The sequence below is a fragment of the Triturus cristatus genome, chromosome 2_1 (genome assembly GCF_964204655.1).
Source record: "Triturus cristatus chromosome 2_1, aTriCri1.1, whole genome shotgun sequence".
Classification (NCBI taxonomy): Eukaryota; Metazoa; Chordata; class Amphibia; order Caudata; family Salamandridae; genus Triturus; species Triturus cristatus.
In genome coordinates this window covers 269,107,903-269,133,142 of record NC_140581.1, presented here as the reverse complement: position 1 = coordinate 269,133,142, position 25,240 = coordinate 269,107,903, and the positions used below count along the sequence as shown (strand labels likewise).

At 45.0% G+C, this 25,240-nt stretch overlaps 1 pseudogene; it reads right to left on the bottom strand.

Moving 5' to 3' along the window:
* Positions 1 to 5,637: 5,637 nt before the first annotated feature.
* Positions 5,638 to 24,164, bottom strand: LOC146864081 (zinc finger protein 862-like; annotated as a pseudogene).
* Positions 24,165 to 25,240: the final 1,076 nt, after the last annotated feature.

Genomic DNA, 25,240 nt, shown 5'->3' with positions numbered 1-25,240 from the left:
AGGGAGGATTTTTCTTCTCAAAAGGTAAGCAAGGGCCAGATGTTAATAAGTTTTTGGAGGTCGCAAACAGCCCTGTTTGGAGAATTGGGCCATTTGCGAATGGAAAAAAGCTTTTTTTAATGTACAAAAGGCAAAATGCACATCAAAAACTTGTTACCGAATAACAATTTCGTTATTTGGAAGAGGCCTGTTTAAAGAGTAGCTTCCAAATACCAAATCACATTAGTATGTATTAATGTTTTGCAGTCACAAAATGTTAAAACTTTACCACCAATTCTAAAGTAGGTGTAACTAATTTGCAGATGAGAAGGGGGTCCTTTGAGAATGTTTAAACAAATATTTTTTCAGAGAAGGCAGTAATCCCATAATCCACTGCCTGCCCATAAAAAATGAAACTTTACATTTTTCTTTTTTTAAACGATTGCCTTTTTCCTTTAAGGAAAACAGGATGAATTTAAATAAAAAAAAGATTGTTTTATTAAAAAGCAATCACAGTCATGGTGGTTTGCTGACCCCCAGCAGGACATCATCTATGTGATGGCAGCGATTCCTAATTAGTTGCAAATTGCAAGTTCATTATTAATATTCATGAGGTAGGTCGATTTGCGAGCTACAAGGAATAGCTATTTGAGAATAATTCATACATTAGGAATACCCAGCTCATGATTGCAATTATTTCCAAATCAGTATTTCAAATGTGTGTACATCTGGCCCCAAGTCCTGTTCTGCGTTAGGACTGTTTTGAAGTTTCTGACTTTAAGATTTTCATCAGGACCAATCCACATGTTGTGTCCTACCAGGACTCCATCAGCCTCAAATCATGCCTAAGTCTCGGCCTACCATTTCCATAGTCTATCATTGACACTTTGTGCTTTTTGGCTGTATTTTTACTTAAATCTGTAAAAAATGTATATCTCTTGTATTGTGCTACAGGGTTCGAAAAACAACTCGCCCACTCGCATTTGTGAGCCAGATTCAATTAGGACAAGCTATTTTTATGTCCTACTCACCCTTTCTGACGAGTAGGAAGACAAAGTGACTTTTGACCTCTGTCTCTAAAAGCAGAGCAAATGTGACAAGATAGCAAGATTTAAAGGCATCTCTATTGCTCACAAAGTGAATGAGCAATAAAAATCCCTTTAAATCTTGTAAACTTGTTATATTTGCTCACGGAGGTTAAGGGAATTACTATTAGATCAAATAGATTTTTAAGTTACTAGACCTGTAGGTCTAGTAAAAATTTTTTGATTTTTTTAGACCTGTGCTAGGCGCAGATGTGGTACTGGGCTCCTGTGACACAGAAAGTTTGCCAGACAAGTCTTAACTAAGATCCTCCATCTTCCTACCTGAAACCAGTACTCACTGTTTGGTGAAGCAGGCACCGTGGATAACCACCTTGAATGTTTCCCACAATGTGGAGGGGGATCTACAGAGCATTTGATTAATGATTCTTGGCTTTCAAAATTAAATTAAATATTCACAAACAAATGCAAATAGGAAAAAAAAAATTGCTAAATTACTGTGAAAGTTTAGGAACCATTTATTTGAAGCATCAGTTAGTAAAAAGTGCTGATACATGCTAGTATTTCCCTAAAAATATTCATAATCGAAAATCAGTGTAACCAGATTATAGGAAACATGAAAATAAACATGATTTGGCAAAGCCAATAGGTCTGTCATTGCTGGTCAGCCTTTTCGGCTTGTCCATGCATGTCTTGTTTTGACATGGTTTATGTAAAACTTCATTGTTGTTGGAGCTACCACTGGCTCGGCATTATAACAAATATTTGCAAAATACAAAAATATTTTTGGGTATAAAAAAAGCACACATTGTGACAGCTTTTCCTGTCAGTTAACAAACCTTTGTGTGCCGATATTCCTCCTGTGAAAGATCAGAATGCTGTCGCAGTAAAGCCAGCCAATAGAGAAAGAGAGATACACTTTCAATATAAACAAAAGGTCTTGGTTAGCACCAGTCCTAATAAGTTGCCCAATTTTTAATAAAAGTCACAAAGGTGCATCCATGGTATATTCCCTTGCATTAGTGCAGATTTACTACTAAGTCACATGAATTTACAGAAGTAGGCCTGGAAATCATACTCCTAGAAAATATTTGTGAACTCCATTTTAGCACTAGCAAATATGCATGTGCAGATTTGCTCATGCGAAAATCTGTTGAGCATTTACAAGTCTATTTTCCATCCATCCACTTTAGATTAGAGAAGAGCTGGTAAAAAACCCTAAAACATGGAAGTTAGCAGGTTTACACAGACTCAAAAGGGCTTTCCAACCCTGGTACTATTGCTTACAGCTACCTCCAATTCCAGTATGCAGATCTGCAGGAAGGTGGCAAAATAAGGGAATTGCTAATATTCAAACCTTACCATAGTATGAGCCCTGGCATAACCAGAGAGGCTATTATCAGAGCTTTACATAATGAGATTGCTGCCATAACTTGTACCCATACTAAATGGCACCAAAGAGACAAGTGCATTTTGTTACAGGACATGTAGATTTAAGAGGCAACCTGTCCCATGGGCAAGTAGATATTTTATAAAATTCCACACCCCTGTTGCCCTTTGGCTGGTATTCCCGTTTCCCCTAATCATGATACATATGGTCCTGGTCTTAAAAGTTTCTTTGTTCTAGCCCCTCTGGTCCTCCCAGTCTTGGTCTTCTTGGTCCTACGGACCCTGGCTCTTCTGATCATGATTTTCATGGTCCCCCTCACAATTATCTCAGTGTCCCCATATTTCTAAGGTCCTGGAGCTTCTAGTCCTCTTGGTCATGATCCTCCCCAATCTGATTGGTATTTGGCTTTCTTTGCCATGGCCATGTTCCTGACCCTCACAATGTCCTTTACAGAGGTTGTATTTCTGCCCTTCTTGCTTTTCCAAGTCCTCTTACTTCTAGTCCTCCTTTTGCTATGTTGCTTGTACACCTGGTCCTCATTGTCCTGGTCCTCCTGGCCCTGGTCCCACCGTCTGGAGCTTCCAGGTCGTGGTCTTCCTTCAGATCGTTGCACTATTCTCTGGCCTTTTGATCCTGCTCCCTCCTAGGCCTGATCCAATTCTTGTTCCCTTAACTCCTTTTGGCTGCTTTAGTTGAAATTCTCCTATTGTCAGTCCATTAGTGGGACGGAGATGGAATTTAGACATGTCATGCTGCGCATGTGCCAGTCAATCCTTGGTGTTGGCTGCCTTGGTCCTAGTTCCATTGCTCATCTGGGCCCTGTTCCCCTTAGCCTTGGCCCAGCAGATCTTCCTTGTCCTAGTCCTCTTTCTCTTAGTCTTGGAACACTCTTGCCCTTATGGTAGGCTTGGGCCTACTGGTGATCCAGTGTATCTCCTGGTCCTCTACTCCCCCCTTCCCAGATCACTCAAGTACTACCCACAAGCCTGTCACTCAGAGGCTTGTTTTCCGATACTTTCATTGGTTTCCAGATTGTATTTGTTTGGAAGGGACACAGGTCAGAAAATAGCAAGGTACCTTCTCAACATCCCTTTGTTTCTTTGCCTTTGCTAAGAACTGGCACGACCTGGATTCAGAAAACAAGGCACCTATTTCAGAGATGCATGTGTATTTAGCAAGTTTCCGGATATAATGGGGCAAGATGACTGGTGATTATTGAACTTGCTGGGTATATATCTGTAACTTCTCTGTTTAAAGCATTATAAAATAACACAGTGTTAATATGCCTGCTTGAGAGCAGATTGTGCAACGTGTTGGATACAGATTTCGGTTTTATTTAAAATAGCTCAGTAAATTAAAGATCTTGATGCAGATATTCCTGCATCAATGACAGGATCCACCTAGTAAACAGATGCTATTTGTGGTGGGGAATAGATTCTGTCATTTTAAATAGCACAGGGGCTGGTGATAAATAGAGCGATGCTCTTCGCCCACCTACCCAGACGGAGAACCAAGAAGAGAAGAAACAATGAGCAGATGAGACGAAATGACTAATTGATGTTCGGGGATAAAGTGAGCTAAATCTGTGTTTTTTTTACTATGGTGGGAGGGAGATGGAATTTAGACACGTCGTGCTGTGCATGTGCCGGCCCGACAAGATTTTCTTCGACCTGCAGGTACAAACTACAGCATTGACATCATGGTAGAGGGAATGTGTTACTTACAAAGTACAAAGGCATACAAAGGATTGCTTTCTGGGAGCTTATTCAATGGCCCAGGGAAGCCTTAACAGAACTCTATTTAGAAGGCAAATAGTAGGAGGAGAGCAGAGGGAACACATGTATTCAGTACTTCGTGTTTACACTTTGGAAGAGTGATGGACTTGAGCCTGAACCTCCTGGTTTATTGTAGCAAAGTCAAGCAGAAGACAGTGGCCAATATAAGTAAGGATCTCGTCGTGGATATCAGAACTGTTTTTTTACAGATTTTGTTTAGTGCAAACTTGACGGGAATGTATTCTTTCTGTTAGCAGCTGTAATTCATTTGTGCCAACATTGAGCTCTGGCACTTACATTCAGCAATAGATGGTGCTGCTCCATGATGCATGCATGTAACACATTGACTGTGTAGGAAAGTGCCACTTTTTATCATGGTCACTCCCACTGTTTGCCTAGTATTTGATGCAATTTTGACAGAATTGCACTGCGTTCCTGCTAACCATGTCCCTAGTGCCAGATCTCTTTCCCTAAAACTGTAGCATGGGTACTAGAGAGGGTCCGTAAGGGCAGCAGCATGTATTATGCTACTCTAAGGGACCCCTCATCTAACTCATGCAGACTGCCATTGAAGGCTGTGTGTCTCGATGCAGATAAAAGTGAAAACATGACATGATACACGTCCCTGTGTGCCATGCCTGCAGACACTGCATTCTGTATAGGTAAGCCACCCCTACAGCAGGCCTTACATCCCTACAGCAGGATGCAGTATACTACCTGTGTGGACATATCTGCATGAGCAAATATGCCCCTGTGAAGTCTAAGTCAATTCTTAAATATCACAAGAGAACAAGGAAGCCATTTTAAGTACATGTGCTGGACACTAATAAAAATGGGTTCCCCAGCTACATGATGGCTTCACTGAAAGCTATAGTGTTTGATATCAAACCCATTGTATTAATAAACCCACCCTGATTATAGTGTTGGATTTATTAATACATGCACCAAGAGAGCACCTTAGAGGTGCCCCCTGAAAAAGTACCAGTCTCTAGTGTGCCGGTTGACTGGTGCAGACCAGCCTGCCACAACAGACCGGTTTCTGACCCCCTGCCGATGAGAGCCTACACTCGCTGAGGGCAGAAACAATGTCTGCTCTGGCCAAAGGTGTTGTTACCTCCTCCAAGCAGGATGGCTAGGTAATCAGCATATCAAGGCAGGAGTCTTCAAAGGCCCCTGCTGCCTTTGATATGCGACCCCGGTTTCTCTCTGATCCGGGATAAGCTACCTCCTGCTCAGAGAACCAATTGGCACCAGGACAGGTGGGAAATTAGATATGCAGGAAGGTGTGGTGCACTTCCAGGTCAGTCACACCCCTAAGGTATGCTGTCTGCTATGCCCCCCTTCAGGAAACATCTGTCATCTTTGTGATGACAGAATTAGGAACTCTGGGAGAGGGTTCTGCCCACTTCCCATAGGGAGTGGCCATATAGAGGGTGTAGTTACACCAAGGCTAAGTAGCCCATTGGCTACAACCCTTCACTCCCCCTAAAGTCCCTGATGCCAGGAAATCTGATTCAACTGACCTAGGAAGAAGAAGAAGGACACAGAAGAGCTTCAAAAAGCAAGAAATGAGGAGTAGCAACTGACCTGGCGCCAACCCTGCTGGCCTGCATGTGTCCCAGACAATTTCATGAAAGTCGACTTGTCCTGCAGCTGCTCTGCCTCCAAAAGCCTGGGAGGTATGCCAGGACTTCCAGGAACAACTAGTATCTCCCGTAGGGTAGCGGAGCAACTCCCCTGTACCCTGCAGGCACCCAGGAAGAACTGCAAGAGCCCAGCCAATCAAAAACCTGACACCTAATGGCACCACTGCACCTGAGCCACCATTCCAAGTTGAAGAGGGCCAATGGTGCCAACAAGGTCCTGAGACCCTCCAGATCATTCTGAACCCCACCTTGAGATTTGCCCAGACTGGGCTGCCAGCCACTGCCTGCAGCCTCTTTGTGTAGATTCCCTCAACTGCAAGAACCTCCTGCAGCATGAATCTGACGCCTAAAAGCACCACTGCATCTGAGCCCCACAGCCCAAGGAAAAGTAGACCAATGGTGTCCGTATGTGCCCGAGCCTCTCAAGAACTGAGTCCCTCTGTGGGTTCACCTGGACTGGTCCCCAGTCCCAGCTTGAAGCCTCTTTCTACCAGGACCGCCTCCAATTGAAATAAACGGGCACCTGATGCCGAAAAGCACTTCTGCACCCGGACGTCCCAGAGCCAACTGAGGTAACCTGTTAGTGTTGCCTTGGACCGTGTCCCATACTTACCTTAACTCCAGAAGATTGGTCCTGTAAGTCGTTGCTAATACCCATATGCAGTATATGCAGTATATGTGTCTTTTTCATTACCACATTAGAGACAATACAAGTATATTTTCCTGATTCCTTTAAAACTGCTAATTAAAAAAGTCCTTACCAAATAAAGAAGTTCTTTGGCTTAAGTTGGTGTGGATCTCTTTATTGAGTGTGCGTGTATTATTTAGTGACTGTGTGACATATTTCTAGCACTCCCACTTGATAAACCTGAGGCTGCTCGACCACACTACCACAAAAAGAGCACCATGGGATTGTTAAAGTAAGGTCCTGTCCATTCATACGGGACACCTGGTGTCTCTACACAATATACCTCATTTTGGTATGTTATATAACGAGTCAGCTTCCTACAGCCTGAAAAATAGATTATTAATTGAAATTGTATGTATACTGTGTTTATTTCCCCTGATGAGTGGTTGAAGTGCTTTTTGGTGAATAGCACGATATACCAGAACACAAAAAAGGATTAGTGGTAGATTGGTATAGGCAAATATGAGCTAATTTGAGTGGTGAAGAGGAGAGTCTGTTAGTTGAATTGAATAGGATAATGGAGCAATAGAAGAGGGGAGAGGCTAGGAAGTGTTACTTTGGAGATCATAGAAGTAAGATGAGGTTTGGGATAAGTAAAAGGAGAGATGGACATAACATGTGTATTAGCAAAGCGCTCGTTCACCCAAGGGTATCTTGGTGCTGAATAACAGATATTATTTAACAGATGGAGGAGGGAAGAGTCTTTAGGAAGGGATTAGAAAGATAATAGTAGAAAATGAGATTTGGGATGAGTCAAAGGAGAGATACAAGAGGGAAGAATTTAGAAAGAAATGTTTGGGAGATCATAGTAGTAAAATGAGGTTTGAGATGAGCGAAGGAGGGATAGAGGAGGGAAGAGTCTAGAAAGAGTTATACAATATTAGCATTTTCTGCCCTCGTCAGTGGCCCTCATTCTACTTACACATGGTTGGTGTAATGCAGAACCGTGTGCCAAACCTGCGATATTTGGTTGAAGACAGATTTTCATTAATAGGAACCTCAGCAACCTAACCAGCAGCTGAGATGTAGAAAATAAATGACACAAACTTTGATTTAAGTCGACTCTTCTGTAATTTTGTGGCCTCTCACCTAAACCTAGTGAAGTAGTTGAGACTTGTCATTAGACCATACAGTAAACAAGAACAACCTGCCTGATTCAATAGTTAGGAGGAATATCTCACCATGATTTTGAAAAATGCTCAAAGTCACAATAGAGCCGTGTGATTCAGGACATGCACATCAAAAAAACTCCAATCATTTAATTTAAAAAAAAAGAATATCATCTTAGTTAGAACAATCAACGTTTAATAAAAATTACTCCAAAAGAGCACAAATACCAACAATGTCTGATAGGATACAGACTAAACGCTTACATAACCATTGAAAGTACACTTTCCAATATAATTTTAGTTCAGAATCTTCAATGTTTAATATAAATTATTCCAAATGAGCACAAATACTAACAAGGATACAGACTAAACGCTTACATAATCATTGAAAGTAAACTTTTCCTCTGAAGACCTCCAAATGCTATACCCCACCATAACAATCATACTCCTCAAACTAAATACATATCATTTAAACCACATACATCCTCAATAAACATACAACAGTCATCAATAAAATCAAAAATCAATAGTTTTCATGATAACAAGGCCAAAGATAGCGATCCCTCCATTCATGTATTTATGGATGCTTTTCAGAAATATATTAAACATAAATCCTATGTTCTATCTTTCATGATGGATCAATAAGCTCACATAAAGTGATATTGTTAAATATTCTGGCCCTCATACTTCAATTCTCGATATGCTCCGACGCGCGTTTAAGTGAAGACCACAAATTTGCTTGCACCTTCATCAGGGTGCAAAATTGTTAAAAGCCAACTGAAAAAGGAGCTAAGGCTTGTCCCAGAGCAAGATTCTAAAGAAAAACATAAGAATCACATATAATGGCTCAATTAAACATTGCAAATCTATACTTACATGTTCAAAAAAGTGACATGCTGGAGCAACTGAATCTCAAGTCGAATACACTACAGAATAGTGAAAAAAAACAAATCCCAGTGAAAAGTAAAAATGAGCAAGGTGTGAGTAGTGAATTATATCCAGATTTAAATACTATACTCACAGATTCAGACCAGTTCTAAACAAATAATATTTTGAATGAATTAAAAGTTCAGAAGTCAAGGCTAACTGGATTCTGCACAGCAGAGCCAATCTGCTTAAAAGGAAAGTACCATAGTACAATGAGGTCTTTGACATAGCTCAATATGAGGTGTTCAAAGTCAGTCCCTCTCGTATAAAAGCTGCAGTCTATGGACAGCCTCATATCTGAACAAGGTGCATTACGTCTCCATAGTGACATCAGGCCTCGGCAAATGACTGGTTGTACAAAAGGCACAATCTCCAAAGAAAAGACAACAGGCTACCTAGGTTAAATCAAGTCATAGCAGAGTGGCTGAATCTTAAAACATAATACTGGTATCTGGCTTGCCGACTCGGCTTAAATTTAAATCTAAATACCTAGCAAACAAACAATGCAATCATAGAAACATAATACATAATACAGATAGCTGACTTCCCCTTTTGGTTTGAATAAAAATCTGAACAACTGGCAAGTATAAAGTAAAGGCAGACCAAGACGTGAGGGAGGTATCAAAAGTAGAAATTGAAAGGAGTTCCCTGACAGATCCAGTTGAGACCAACCAATCAGATAGTCCTAAAGAATGGAAACATCACGCTCCAGTCCCAAATAAGTGAAGGAACTAATGAAGCAAGGTCCAGTTTTACCATATATTGCCTCAGCTATTGTTTTCCACATTTGAAGGATGAGAGACCTGAATGTCCCTGTTACCCAATAGGTAAGGCTGTGCTAACTTGTCCATACTGCCTTAAGCATTCAATGAAACAGTAGGCTGTATGCCCATCCAAAAAGATTAAGTTATCTCTCCTGTGAAGGCCACAAACCTCAGTTCACTGCTTTTCTGATAAACAAGTCACCAGGCCCCCGCTCTTCACCCCTGTCCTCTACGTGCACATTTTTCCGAACATCAAAAAGATATAACAATAACAGGATGCATCTGTCATCTAGAAGAACAAGATGGGGTAAGAGTAGGGGTGGGTGCTAACTGTAACTTTCCACAGCTTCTCACCTGATGTTTTGCTTGCCTTGGAAACTAAGACAGCAACGTGGCTTAAAGTGACAATAACCTTTCTATGCACTATGTACCATATAAGGAGATTCTGCCATAAAGTTTCCGAGAAGTGACGCAAATTGCTTTTGATAAAATATTCAACTTTTTGTTATGTTCTGCGGTCAAGCACCGGCCAAAGTTACATCTTGCGGTCAACGGTTCCTCAGTAAAAGAGTATAAAAGGGCTACTTATCGGCCCATTCTTTGACCACCTCTCAAACTGTACTATTTTCACGACAGACATGCTCCCGGTTAACTGATTTATTTAGCATTTTTGATGAAGATTATAATGCTTCATTGTACTTTGATATTCAATTTCTGTCTCTCTCTCTTTCTGTGCATTGCAGTGATTCTAAACTTATTAGATTGCATGTTTTTGCTCAGTATGAACAAACATTTATTTGACACTTGCTACTTGCTAGAATGTATGGTGTGATTTTTGATTAATGATGTGTCTTTGACATTTATTGTTTGAATGTTTAAATAAATAGCGTCACTCCTGACTCAATTCCTACATTTTCAGACGTGTGTCTTGTTATTTCAGACAGCACATGTCTGCGCCAGTTTATGTGGTACAAACCGCTCTCCAACACTAACCAGAGGGAAATACCCTTGTGGTATACAGAGAATAAAATATTTAGAAGTAGCCCCATACAAATGAATGGTCACAGCCAGAGCCACTTGCTGAGGTAAATCCCTGTGTGTCCTAACATACTAAATAACACGGACAGGTGCCTTGATGTCTCTCAATACGCTCGGATAAACGCCCCCAATTTGCCAACTGTGGCATAGACACTGATGCAGAAAGTGCCTGATTAAAATGAGGAATCGGCGTGCGACACAATAAATTGAACAAAAAAATAACTTTCAACATATAGAGAGGGGATAATGATCCCTCTGTAGGTAGAACAGCCTCCATCTTTAAAGCAAAACAAACAGGTTTCTATATTTCAGCACTGATAGAACAAACTCTGTACCATTAATGTTCTCAAATAAAATTATCTTATGAATTAGGGCAGTCCGTCTTCATGCAAATAATAGTGCATCTATTGCATTTTTACTTACAGATTGCATTCCCCCTTCCACTCTTGTGAAAGTAGCCAATAAAGAATGGTCCTGATGAAGGTGGAAGCTAATTATTCCCACCAAAACGTACGTTGACCAGACATTGGGAAGTCTCTAAGGACAAAACCAAAGCCCTGGGCTCCTGCTAATCAGGTACCCAGGGGCCTATGTCCTTTCCCTAAAACTGCATTGAAACCCAAACCCAATTGGCATCTCTGGCCACATGTTAGCCCCTGGTTAATGGTACCACAGGTACTCAGGGCCCTGTGACCAGGGAAGGGCTCTAAGGGCTGCAGCACTTATTGTGCCACCCTTAGAAGTCCTGTACCTTTACACTCACACACTGCCTTTGCAGGCTGCATGTCTTGGTGCAGAACAAAGTGAAGAGTCGACATGGCACACATCCCTGTGTGCCATGCCTACAACCCACTGCCCTGGCATAGATCAGTCACCCCTCTAGCTGGGTGCCCTATACCAGTGGTGAGGGTAGAGGTGCATGAGCCCTGAACCCCTACAGTGTCTAAGTCTATTCTTGGACATTATAAGTGCAGTGCTGCCATTAAGAGTATATGGTTTGTCATTACGAACTCCACAGCACCCTTACGGATACACTGAAAACCGAAAAGTTTGGAATCAAACTTCTCAGCACATTAAACCCACACTGATGCCAGTGTGGGATTTAATGAAACATGTACACAGAGGGCATCCTAGAGATGCCCCCTGAAAAACTACCTACCACTAGTGTCCAGGCTGAGTGGCTGCTTTCAGCTGCCACCACCAGACATGTTTCTGGACCTCTGGGTCGAGAGCCTGCTGCTCTCGGGGGCCTGAAACAATGCACATCCTGGAACGAGGTGCCAAGCCTCCTCCCCCATGATGGGCAGGGTCCATGAAGGGGAAGCTTGTTGCCTTTGTGAGCTTTCCCAGGCCACTTGTGGCTTCAAGCAACTGGTCCCCACTGGTTCTGACCCCCACTTGGGGTGGGAGAACTGGCGGGAAAAACAAGAGAGGAAGAGAGGTGTGCCCACCTCTGTCAACTCCACCCACTGGAGGATGGCATAATAGGGGGTGTACCCACCCTAGGGAAGGGACCCATTGGTCACAATCTTTTACCTATCTGTAATGTCCCTAAATCCAGTATTTAGGGGCACCCCTGAACCTTGCTTCCTCAGACAAGAAAACAGAAGAAGAAGGACTGAACAGCCGTGCTGAAGCTAACAAGAGGAGGACGCCTACTGACTTGGCCCAAGGCTACCGACCTATCCTCACCTCGAACCTGCAGAAGCGAAACCCCGGTGTGTCCTACAGCCAACAGCTACAAGAACTGAACCTGCCCTGCCTTCATAAGAAAAGACTCTTTCTCCTGCGAACACAGGATTTGTTCACCACTAGACTCCAGCTCCGGCAGGATCCGCGAGTCTGCACCCGACGCCCACGGCCCGCGTTCCAGTGGCCCAACACAGAGAGGAGGTCCCCCCAGAGACCCCGACCTGCCTCAATCCTCCAGCTGACGCCGGCAGCCCTAAAACCAGAAGGTTCCCCAACCGTGACCAGGAGGTGGTAAGAAGATCCGACCCTAAAAGGCAACCCTGCACCTGACGCCCCATGGCCTTGGGTGGCCCAACCAACGGTGCCTAACCAACCCCCAGCATTCCAACTTACCTCTCCAAGTGGTGGTCGCACCCAGAAGACCTTCGTCCTGAGCCTGCAGTGTGTTTGCAAACCGGAGACTCCCCATTGAAAGTTACAGGGCGCCCAATGCCAAAACAGCACTCTACACCCGGCTGCCCAAGAGCGTTTGCAAACTGGAGCCGCTGAGGGTGCACTTTTGTGCTGGCTTGAACCCCCATTTGCCCTGAGCTTAAGTCCAGGAGCTTTGCTCCCACAATCCAGTGGCCTGCTTGTAAGCAGCCACCAAACGGAGGCCCCCTATCACCCATTGGATAACACTGGGCCTCAGCACTCTGCACCCGGCCGCCCTAGTGCATCTGAGGGTGTAACAAGAGTGCATCCTTGACCCTGGGGGACCCCTGAGTCTAGCCCCAGAATACCAACTCCCACAACCGAATACTTACCTTTGAACCCTATTTTCCTCCATGGGATACCATTGACTGTTTTTCTGTGAAAAGGTTTTGAGTGTGGAGTTAGAATATCTAAGAAACCCTTTAAAACTGTAACTAAATGACAACACTGCTTTTACTTACCGGTTTACAGGAAATGTCCCAGTGCAGTATCCAGGTATACTGCACTGGGTAAGAAAAGTAATCTGTAAAGTAATCTACTTGACATTCTACCAAAAAGCCAATACAAAGTATATGTACAGTATATCAAAAGCATCGCACTACTAGTAGCTCTACTGTAATCAAATCAAAGTGAACATACAATTGCAATTCAAACTGTTTACAAACTGCATTACTACTCAAAAGTATGTATTGCTTACCTGTACCAGGCTTGCTTGGTTCTAGAAAACTAAATAACGAAAAGAATATTTTTATACAAAACCAAATTGGTCTGAAATTCTTTGAGTGTGTGATATCATTTGCTGATTGAGTGTGTACATCAAATGCTTAACACTACCCTCTGATTCAGCCTTACTGCTCGACCACACTATCACAAATAGAGAGTTAGGTGCTATTTACTTTTACCTCTGCCTACCTATGGGGTTCCACTGGACTCTGTGCACACATTATACCTCACTTTGGTATAGTATATACAGAGCCAGCTTCCTACAGACGCAGCAGAGGATCTGATGTATTTTTGTGTGTTTTAGGGACCCCGTCGTTGACTGAGATAAGGGCATTGGATGATGTCAGAAACTCAAGTTCTTTTCTGTAACTGAGGCCCCCAGATGCCGCTCTTTCGCTGATGGTCTGTATCCTATCTTTCACTCTAGCTTCCGGATCGCCTCTGATCTTTCTTCAATGTTCCGGTACTTCCATCATTTTTTTCATTTTGTTCTCATAATCATGTGTATTAAAAATCACAATTCCCCCTCCTTTGTCACAAGGTTTGAAGGTAATACTCACATTTATTTAAGGCTACACTTTCTCACTGTGACAAATTTTGTGGGGGTTTCGGAATGTATCTAGTCACTTGCTGAATCTTTGGCAGTAAAGCTTTTTCAAAGATTTCCACCTCTGGTCTCAGTTTATACAAACCTGGGATAAAGTTGGATGGTGACTTGAGGCCAGAACGATTATCTTCAATGATGGAGTTCTGGGTTATGAAGTGTTTTTTAATCTATAACGCTGAAAAAGGGTAACATGATCTATCATGAGTAAAACTTTATCACAAGGGGCCGAGGGAACAAAAGAGGGCCTTTTAGTCAGAAGCTCTTCTGTAGCAGGGTCAATCTCTTCAGTAGATAGATTAAAGATAGGAATTGTATCTAGTTTCTCCAGTTCTGCTGTATCCTGGTTTGCAGATATTGTCGTTGTGGGTCAGAATCTGATAAATTCCCTATGCATTGATCCAGGAAACTGGGTCAGTAGTTCCCCTTTCTATTGCCTAAAAAACGATTGTTGGGGCAGATCTATCGTATTGTTCCCTGAAACCTGGAATTGGAACCATGGATCTCTTTTTTTTATTTGCTCAGTGTAGTGTAGACCGTGCACCAAGAAGCAGGAGTTAGTACATTATTGTAGAAAGAGGACCTCAAACATAAGGCGCTGCAAAGAGAAGAATGTGGTGTGGTAGGCCTGAAAGCAGGATGTGATGAAAGCAGAAAGGGTTCTGGGGGTGTATATAGAGTGCAGAGCTAGACATCAAAATGTACATTTGGTTTTCATACATGCACAATACACCCATTACAGCCATATTTACAATGAAAGTAGTGCTGTGGCGGCACCCGGGGACGTTTTCCCGTTTACGTCTCGCCTGACGGCCAGTGTGCCTCCTGCGAGCTTGCAATCTCAAGTGACTGATTGAGATGCACCCATGAAGGAATTGTGCCCATATTTCAGTGCTTTTGTCTGGTATCGTGCATGTGCTAGCCAGATCTTGGAGGCAGGCATAGAAACATCCACCTACTCATACGGGCCTTGTCCAAAGGATGCGTGGAACGGTGGCAGGGGCAAGGTCAGCGGAGCGGAGCTGGCGGTTGGAGGTGTAGAAGGTGAGTCGCTTGTTGAGGTATGCTGGTCCTGCGTTGTGGAGTGCTTTGTGAGCGTGGGTGAGGAGCTTGAAGATGATCCTCTTGTTGACGGGAAGCCAGAGCAGGTCCTTCAGGTGGGCGGTGATGTGGCTGTGGCGGGGGATGTCGAGGATGAGGGCGTTGCCGTAGTCTAGCCTGCTGGTGATGAGGGCCTGGGTGACTGGCCTTCTGGTTTCGGTGGGGATCCATCTGTAGATCTTGCAAAGCATACGAAGGGTGTTGAAGCAGGAGGAGGAGACGGCGTTGACTTGTTGGGTCATTGAGAGCGTTGAGTCCAGGATGACCCCAGGTTGCGTGTATGGTCGGTGGGTGTCGGCACAGTTCCCAGCGAGGCTGGCCACCAGGAGTCGTCCCAGGTGGAAGGGGTGGAGCCGAGGAAGAGGACCTCCATCTTGTCAGCGTTCAGTTTCAGGCAACTGCTCTTCATCCATTCGGCGACGGCCTTCATCCCTGTGTGGAAGTTGGTTTTGGCGGTGGTGGGGTCTTTAGTGAGGGAGAAGATCAGCTGGATGTAGTCGGCATATGAGAATATGTTGAGGTTGTGTGATCGGACGATGTTGGCGAGCGGTGCCATGTGGACGTTGAAGAGGGTCGGGCTGAAGGATGATCCTTGGGGAACGCTGCAGGTGATCTTGGTGGCTTTGGATTGGAATGGAGGGAGGCGGACTCTCTGGGTTCTCTCGGTGAGGAAGGAGGTGATCCAGTCCAGGGCTTTGTCGCGGATCCCCGCATTGTAGAGTCACGTGCCCAGGGTGTTGTGGCAGACAATGTCGAAGGCAGCCGAGAGGTCCAGGAGGATGAGGGCTGTGGTTTCCCCGTTGTCCAGCAGGGCCCTGATGTCGTCGGTGGCAGCGATGAGGGCGGTTTTGGTGCTGTGGTTGCTGCAGAATCCGGATTGGGACGAGTCCAGGGTGTTGTTCTCTTCGAGGTATTGGGTCAGTTGTCTGTTGACGATCTTCTCGATGACATTTAGCTGGGAATGGAGCATGGAGAAGGACCGGAAGTTCTTGAGGTCCTTTGGGACTGCCTTGGGTTTCTTGAATAGGGCGTTGATATCTGCGTGTTTCCAGCTTTCTGGGAAGGTGGCAGTCTCGAATGAGCTGTTGAAGATCTTACAGAGTTGGGGTGTGATTATGGAGCTTGCTTTGTTGAAGATGTGGTGGGGGCAGGGGTCTGATGGTGAGCCGGAGTGGATGGTGTTCATGGTCTTGATGGTGTCTTCAACGTTGACGTCGTTCCAGGATATCAGGCGACTGGGGGGTGGTGAGTCTGGGGTGTCGGAGAAGTCTGGGTGTTGAAGCCGTCATAGATGTCTGCAATCTTGCAGTGGAAGAAGGTAGCTAGAGAGTCGCAGAGGTCTTGTGATGGTGGGATGTCATTGGAGCTGGAGCTGGGGTTGGCAAGTTCCTTCACGATGTTGAGGAGCTCTTTGCTATTGTGTGCGCTGTTGTCGATGCGTTGCTTGAAGGAGGTCCTTTTGGCCCTTCAAATGAGTTGGTGGTGTCTGCAGCTGGAGTTCTTGAGGGCTGCATGGTTGTTCAGTGTTTGCTCGAGGCGCCATTTCTTCTCTAGTCTCCGGCAGGTCTGCTTGGATGTCTGGAGGTCGGCAGTGAACCAGATGGCTCTTCTGTCGGTGCGTATGTTTGTGGGTTTCTTGATCGGGGCGAGAGTGTTGGCACAGTCTTCGATCCATCGTTTGAGGTTGCGGGCAGCTGTGTCGGTGTCGGTGTGGTCAGTCGGTGGGTCTCGGGCGAGGGTAATGGTAATGTGGTCTTCAGTGACCTTGTTCCAACTGCGGTGGGGCATTCTTTGCTGGTGGTTGTGAGCGGTGGTTTTCTTGAAGGAGAAGTGGATGTAGCGGTGGTCGGTCCAGTGGAGTTCGGTGGTGTGGCTGATCTAGACGTGGCTGCTGGTGGAAAAAATGGGGTTGACCGAGTGTCAGGCGGAGTGGGTGGGTGTCGTGACGAGCTGTTTGAGGCCGAGGTTGGCGAGGTGATTCCTCCTCCCGGTCTGTTGGTGTGGTCCCTGCGGGTGATCTTGTAGCCATCTGGGATGGCTCTGGCAACGTCGGGGGCCGATGAGGAGTTCATCCAGGTCTCCGTCAGGAAAGTGATGTCCGGGGATGATGAGTCGAGTAGGTCCCAGAGTTCGACGGCGTGTCTGTGGATGGAGCGGGTGTTGAGCAGTATGCATCTGAGGTGGTTGTGGTCCGCTTTGGTGGGGTGGGTAGGACCTGCAGGTGTGCACTGGCAGGTGTAGCTGCAGTTTCGGCAGCTGAAGGGTCCGTGGGTGAGCTTCGAGGTTGCCTGGAAGCAGGTGGAGGATCGGCCAGCATTGAGTGCGCAGAGGGTGTTGGCGTCGTAGCGGCGTCTGGCGTCATGGTGATCGCGGGGGCCAGGGGGTCTGGTACTGGGTGCGGTCCAGGCGCAGACCGGCTTTCCTTTGACGCAGCGGTCACCACGATGTAGGGGAGAGGGGAGGGACGAGGAGCTGGGAGGTGAGAGCGGGGCGGTAGGGGGAGGGGTCAGTGGAGGCAGGAAAAGGAGGGGAGACCAGGGGGAACAACAATCCCCGAAATCACCAGAGGGCACACTAATACACAACAACACTTGTCGCAAAGTTGTTGTATTCAAGGTTGGCAGGCCTAATAGATACATGCTTCGAAGAGGTAATGAATGACCCGACACTTGATTTTGTAATGAGCCACGAGGGGCGTTTCCCAGGCACCTTTATTGCCTCCTTCCCTTCCTCCATGGCCCAGGCCCAAACCATTAGGTCAGCGGTTAGAGGGCTCAATCAGGAATGCCCCTCCTGCCTGGGCACACAGTACATCACCAACTAACATTGCATTTCTCACAGTGTCTTCTAGTGGGTCAAAAAGGTGTTCAGAATACATGGTCACACATTCCTTGGCCTCGTTGCAGAGCACACAGAGCAATGGTCACTATTCCAGTTGCAATTGTGATTCTGCGCAAGTGTGTATGAAGAAGGTCAGAGGCACAACTAGAGCCAAATTTCAGAGGGGGGGCTAAGAAAAAATGTCGGGGGGCTAATTCTTCCAGCAGTAGGCTGAGTGAAGATTCAGGGGTTCTAAGAAAGGGTGAAAAAACAACAAAGCCTCATTAACAAGCAAATGGTCTTTTAAAGACCTGTGAAGTACTCAGGTGTGGCTGTGTGTGTGCCCGGTAAGCTGTCTCAGCCCGGGCTGTCACATAGTTAAGCCCTTTGAGCCCTATGGGCATTGCGTGCCTGAAGAAGGTACACAGTTGTCAAAATATTGACATAGCGTTAGTAAAAGAAAAGCAGTGCTTACAGGAGAGTGGGAAACACAGTAATATTATTTACAAGTTAGTTAAGCCAATTACTTAATTTTGTAGGTCACCCCCCTTTTTAGACAGCTTGAAGTTATTTCATCCTCCTTAATGCCCTGCCTCAATGGCAATGGTGTGGCTCAACTCTTCCTGCACACGTTTTTCTCCATTATTTTTGACTATCTCATAGCTCTTTCCTCCATGAGTGAAATCTCAGATTTGGTGCTGTTCTTCAGCTCCCAGCTATTGAGGCTATGAGGCATGGCCTGTCATTCAGAGCTCCGCCGTGTAATTTTATCCACTCGATCAAATGGCTGTAAACAGTTTATATGGCTAATTTAATGATAGCTGCTCACGCCTGGCATCCCGGTCAGAACACGTGCTGTAGACTAGGATGTGTGCAAGCGCTTGTACGAAGTTGCATCATCTGTGCAAGGCTGTGGATAAACGTTAGTTTAGGCGAACACCTGATGGCAGCAAAGACTCATTGGCTGACCAATTCACCTGAACATTCCTGGTACACTAATCCCTCAATCATATAGCACGTCATCAAAAACTCATCAAATCACCGCCTTTCATTTATGAAAGAAAGAAGTAAGGGGCCTGAATAAGATGAAATACTGTCTTAAACAACCAATGACTAGGCTGCCGTAGGTGCAGGCACATTCCTTCAAATATTTTTAAATCTTTAAAAACTGTGGCTTTTAAACTGTGTAAATTTGTTTTATGTACATCGCTCCTCACTATGATTGAATTTGAATCTGTATCGGGCATTTCTCTGGGACATTTTCCACCTGATCGGGGGCAGGATCTCCCTCCTGACCCTCCCATTCCGGAAATCACTGTGTGGGCGAAATTGGGGCAGCGCACAAGTTTTTTCCCGCTCATGGTGAAACATTTAAATGGGGTCGCAGCGTGGGTGCGCCGCTGGCGTTCCAAAGGCGTGCCTAAGGCAAGTCTGTCTGCGCCCGTCCGCGTCCGGACCGCGGCCTGCGCCAGCGATGCTGCCCGTGGCTCTCCTGGTGGGCACTTCCACTGGTCCAGGGCACAACTATTGAATATGAAGATCGGGGACTGTGAGCATACCTTCAAACTTGACTGCATTCTCCCACTAACAGACTGTCACATTTGCCAATACTCTCCTGTGTCAGACTCCGTGCAACACATCTCCGTCCATTCTCTAAACCCCGCCCCTACTGAACGGACTCACTCACTCCCCCCCTTTAAGGGCCTGCTTGATTAACTGCAGATCCCTGTCTCAAGCTTAACTCGGACAAAACGAGGTACTCTTTTTAAACCAAAAATCACCCCCCCACCCTGTGCTTTGGTGGCCACTGGAGATGTATCCTCCTCCTGAGCCTGTTAACTCTGTGAGAAATCTTGGTTTCAGACTCGACAATGAACTTTCCTGTAAAACCCAAATCAGGCAAGTCTCCTCCTCATGCTTTGGGTAGCTTCGCACGTTGCGGAAATTCCTCCACTACCTTCCCCTGGAGTGCCATTGAACAATAATCCATGCTCTAATCACATTCCATCTGGACTACGCCAACAATCTCTATCTGGGTGTTCCCGCCTATCTGACTCGGCGTCTGCTGATATAACAAAATGCTGCTGCCAGATTGATCTGTAAAATACCTTTCCGCCACTCGATTACCCCCACCTGAGAAAACTTCACTGGTTACCTGTGATCAAGCGCATTGAATTCATGGCCCTTACCCTGGCATTCAGAGCATACCAGGGACCAAGCCCGGCGTACCTTAGAGTTGGACTCCAGCACTACGATCACAACTGGACCCTGAGATATAATCACCAGTGTCTCCTTGCTATTACCCGCTCTCGTAAGGCCAGAGCCTTCGCAGTTAGAACCTCTGAACTTTGGAATGCCTGCCACTCTCTATCCGCTCATCGGAGTCAGAACTAACTTTTCGGCGTGCCCTGAGAACCTGGTTATTAACCAGCTTCTAGTTTTTCTTCTCCGCGCCTGTCATCTGCCGTCTACCTCAGCGCCGGGACACCCCTGTTGGGGGTAGCTGTGCACTCTACAAACTCCTTAATAATGATAATAATAATAGCTTTTTAGGTCTGATGAAAGAAAGTCTGGGTTAGGGGTGAAAGGTTGGAAAAGTCAGCAGGGTCCCCAACCACATAGAGAGCACACCTGTGCTTTGCTACCTGTTCAGGCTCTGAATTTAATGACATCTATCAACAATAAATGTGTGACTTGCTTAACTCAAGCAAAATGGTCATGTTATGTTCTCAAAGTGCTCTTTATTGCTTAGGTTAGTTAGTTTCACATACCATGCTTTCCGTGGAGTGGTCTTTGGCCGTGTTCCTGCCCTATGGAGCACTGTTTAATTTAGACACACAGGGGTACAGTCACAATTGAACCTGACTCTGCAATAACCTCTTGTCCTGAGGGTGACTTTCAGTCAGACCTGCATTTAAAGACTCTGATACAAAGCATGCTGGGCCTTGTAGTTTCAAGCGTGGATATATAAGTCCCAGCTTGCTTTGGACTGCTGGCTGTCACCCATATGACCTTAGACTTGTGAAACCTAAGAGACCTTTATAACTCTCCGAAGACAGCTTTGAAGGCTTAGACATGGTTGTTGCACTTAGTTGATCGACAGCTGCAAGGTGATAAAGAATCACACAATACAGGACTCATGTGTCTCAGTAGATTCCTTCCTTGTTGTTACTGGTTCTGATCAGAGATCCTAGTTGGAGCATCAGTATCAGGACCAGTTTTCAACCCAACAGACTGATGCATTCAACACTACCTTGCAGGTGGTTTTATGGGGCCCTGCATCCAAGAATTGAATTCCACCTTCTTCGCGGACCACACACATCTATCCTTTGCTTTACTTAAAAAAGTGAAAAGATGGTGCATTTTCACACGTACAGCGCCACGTTAAGGGTCTTAAGTAACCCTGGGCGTAGTTTGCGAAGTAGCGCTACGCGTAGCTACGTGAAGTGCACTTCGCACTACGCGAGCTACGCGTAGCTTCGCAAACTGCGTAGTGCATTGTGCAAGATGCTGTTCGCACTGATTGCACAGTGCCGGATGCTTGTCCGCACTGTGCAATCAGTGCAAACTGCATCTTGCACAGTGCAAGTGGTCTTTTTCTGCCGCTCGAGTAGATTTCTACTCGAGCGGCAGCTATCTCAACGCGGACTGGTAGTTTCTCATCGCCAGTGGTCGCGAGCATACGCGACCACTCGCAATGAGAAACCTGACCTCCCCGCTTTGAGAATCTCGCCAGGAGGTTTATTTTCCATGCTCGCGATCGGCAACTTGATGTTGCTGATCGCGAACGAGGAAAAAGCCTCGCCGGGATGTCATTTTGCTTGCTAGCGGGCGCCAACTTGACGTTGAGGACCGCGAGCAAGCAAAAAATGACCGCTGCACTACGCTACGCGTGTTTGCACTGTGCTACGTGCAATTCGCGTAGTGTGAAGTAGCGCAAACTTCGCAAACTACGCAAGCGTAGCGTAGTGCTTTGCCTAGGCTTAGTCTTAAGACCGGTTTGCAAATTGGATAAACACGCCATGACATGAATTGTTTACACAAGCAAGTACACTTCAGGTTTAGGAAAGCACAAGACTCCAACGGTGGTACCATCATAAGATTTTACTAAATATTCTTAACTGGAGCACTGTTCATTGGGTGGGGAAATGTTGAGAGCCTATACAATATCACATATACACAATAAGTTACAAAATTACATAACATATTTACAATTTGATGTGGAAGCTACTGAGTAATGTTGGGCTATACCGCCAGAGATAGTTTCTAAAACTCTCACATCCAGGCAAACATGGACTGTGGGAGTGGGCCGTTCAGACATGTCAAGTGGTATCACTAGATGGGTGACCGGGTTGCTTCTCACGGTGATCCTTGCCATTTTTCCAGTGCTGATATACTCTATCGAGATCAACTTTCCCATTCAGGAGGTAGGCCTTTGTCCTCATCAGCATATCCAAATGCTTCTGCTCTAGTCTATTCTTCAATTTACTCTTGATAGTATTCATGAGGCTGAATCCTCGTTCACAATCTGCACTAGATGCTTGAAATGTTGTGCAGACATCAATAAGCTGAGACACCACACTATACGGAGCAGCATTGCGTACAGTGAAATTCACCATGTCTTGAAAGGTGGTAAATAACCCACCCTTTACATGTTCTGCCACCACACATTTATAGTCTCTGTATGGTCGGACAACATCTTCTGGTGTTTCACAATCACCCAGGACCAAGATATTTTTGTACTTTTCAACAAGTCTTTGTATATTCTCAGTCCCAAAATCCAAATGTGATTGTGTTTCTATTGCCTGGATTTCAAACTTGCCCATTCTTTCAGTTCTTCTCCAGGGAACCTTTTTTGCATGTGCTCACAAAGAAGGGAAACTAAAGACAAAATAGGCCCACTGTCAAACTCTTGCCTTTCCTTGTACATTACCATCAGATCTCTTACATTGCTGCTCCAAAAGACAGTGTCCCCCAAATACTGTTCCTTAATTTGGCCAATCTTTGCTCTTGCATATTGTACATCTTCAACAGTAGTCAAAGAACTTTTTGGGAATAGTTTGAACAAAGATGCAAATTCACCCAGAATGTCATTAAGTACTGCAAGGGAAATATGGTAGTTGGAGTCTGATAGCTTAATGTAACAATATTTAGCAACTGGATCATTCTCCTCAACTTTCTCATGCTCAAAGTACTTAAGAACAGCCCCGTCATTATGAATTAGTGCACCAACAGCAAAATGCCTTGAAAGCCACCAGACTTCATTCAGTGGTCGAAAAGAGACCACTTCACATTCAGTGACCGAAGCATTTTCATCCATCTTGGACTTCCTTGCAGGAGATCTGGAGAACACTGTGTAGACAGTCCTCAATAATGTCTTCATCTCTTTAATCATTGGAACCCTCTTCCAGGCATCATCAACTCCCAAATCTTCTCGATGGGCAACACAATGCTGCTCAACTAGATGAGGAATGGATTGTTTAAGTCGAGTAGCAACACCATTATTCTTACCCAGCATCACAGACGCCTCATCGGATGTGAACATAACCATTTTCATGAGGTCCAGTTCATTGGCAGTGTAGAATTCTTTCACAGCAGTAGTGATAGCCTTAGCATTACAACTAGTCAGCTTCACTATGCCCCCAAACAGTGTTTTGTGCTCTGTTGATGTTACAGCTCGGAACTTGAAGTACAGGATGAACATTTTTGTAACCACAATATCTGTGCTCTCATCAATTATTAATGTCTGATACAAAGCGTGACGAAGTTCTGCCACAGCTTCACAGTGTATCACGCTATTGATGGCCTCAAGAAACTCAAAGGCATAGTTCTTGCTCCTCCAGCTGTCTGGTATCTTCACATACAAAGCTATGTGGTCATGGATGTCTTGTACAGATAACATTGAAGTATTCATCTTTACTGCCAGCAACATGTTGTTGATGAGAATCTTTATCTCCTCAGGCATAGATCTTTGGTGTTCAACTACTTCCATTCTATTTGCTTTGTCAGTGGCAGTTTCTGTCAGCATTGCCCGCACTCCATAACCAAACCTGGCAGCAGCACTTCTGTTTCTCAATATCGCCATGGCACACTTGTGTACTTTGCTAATTAGATGCCGTTTCATGTAATCCAGTTTCCAGTCATCACTCCATTTCTTCCCTGTAGAAAAGTCCCCAACAATCTTAGCTTCGGCATATGCTTTGCAAATCAAGCCAACGTCTGGACTGTATTAAAATAGTTCCCCAAGTTGCACGCGAACCCTGCTTCGTGATTTCTGTGTCTCAGCATCCACAAATTCTTTCATCCACTCTTCCCTGAATATAAGGCAACATTTCTTCCTTTGTGGTGAAGCACCGCACTCTCCCAAAGTTACAGCTTTGCGCTTGAACATTTCCGTTTCCCGCCGGTTTGAACCTGCTGTGCCACAAAGCCTGCAAAATAAAGGAACATGGCTTACGTTAAGGCCTATGCTCATGAATGCAATCTGTTATACTACAATGTACAAGATGCACCACAGTTTAACTCTACCAAACAATGACCTGTTCTGCTTGAACTCACGTATACCTGTTTAAATGTATGAGGTACTATTTGCAAAACCTGCAACAGAAAAAAACATGGGTAAGTTTGTTATGTTACAATGTACTAGATGCACCACAGTTTAACTCTACCACACAATTACCTGTTCTGCTTGAACTCACGTACACCCATTTAAATGTGTGGGGTACTATCTGCAAAACCTGCAACAGAAGAAAACATGGGTAAGTATGTTATACTACAATGTACTAGATCCACCACAGTTTAACTCCACCAAACAATTACCTGTTCTGCTTGTACTCACGTCCGCCCGTTTAACTGTTTGGGGTTCTGTCTGCAAAACCTGCAACAGAAGATGAACCAGGTTAACTTCTGCCTGTGCAATTGTATTCGTAGTACGGTCTCACAAACCTGCAAAAGAAAAGGGGTGCAGATTTGTGAATCTATTTACCCAGCAACCCCCAACCCTACGAGGAACGTAAACAGAATTACCTTGTCTTTGTGGGTACTCGCACCTGACCACTCAAATCCAAATACCTTACAGACTGGAAACCTGCAATTGAAGACAAGATCGTCAGCAAACGCTTGAAGAATTACAAACTATGAATGGGACAGGTCTAGAGACCCCAATAGGATAAATGACCAAATAACTACCTGGGATTCCAGTTTAGGACAAACAGGCGTGTGCCCATGTGCTTCATTATTAGCATCCATTATCTTAAACTAGTCTATAAATCTGTATTTTGTGTTACACCGTCAGCTTTTCGTTGGCATTCAAACTGCGCAAATGGTTGAGGTGGGTGAACAAGGAAATTCACAAGGAGGACTGAGCAGCACAAAAGTCATCAAAAGATCCCACCTGAAGATGATGCAGTGGTGTGCAAAAATATGATAAAGACTTTCTAGCAATTTTCAGGCAGCCATAAACATGTC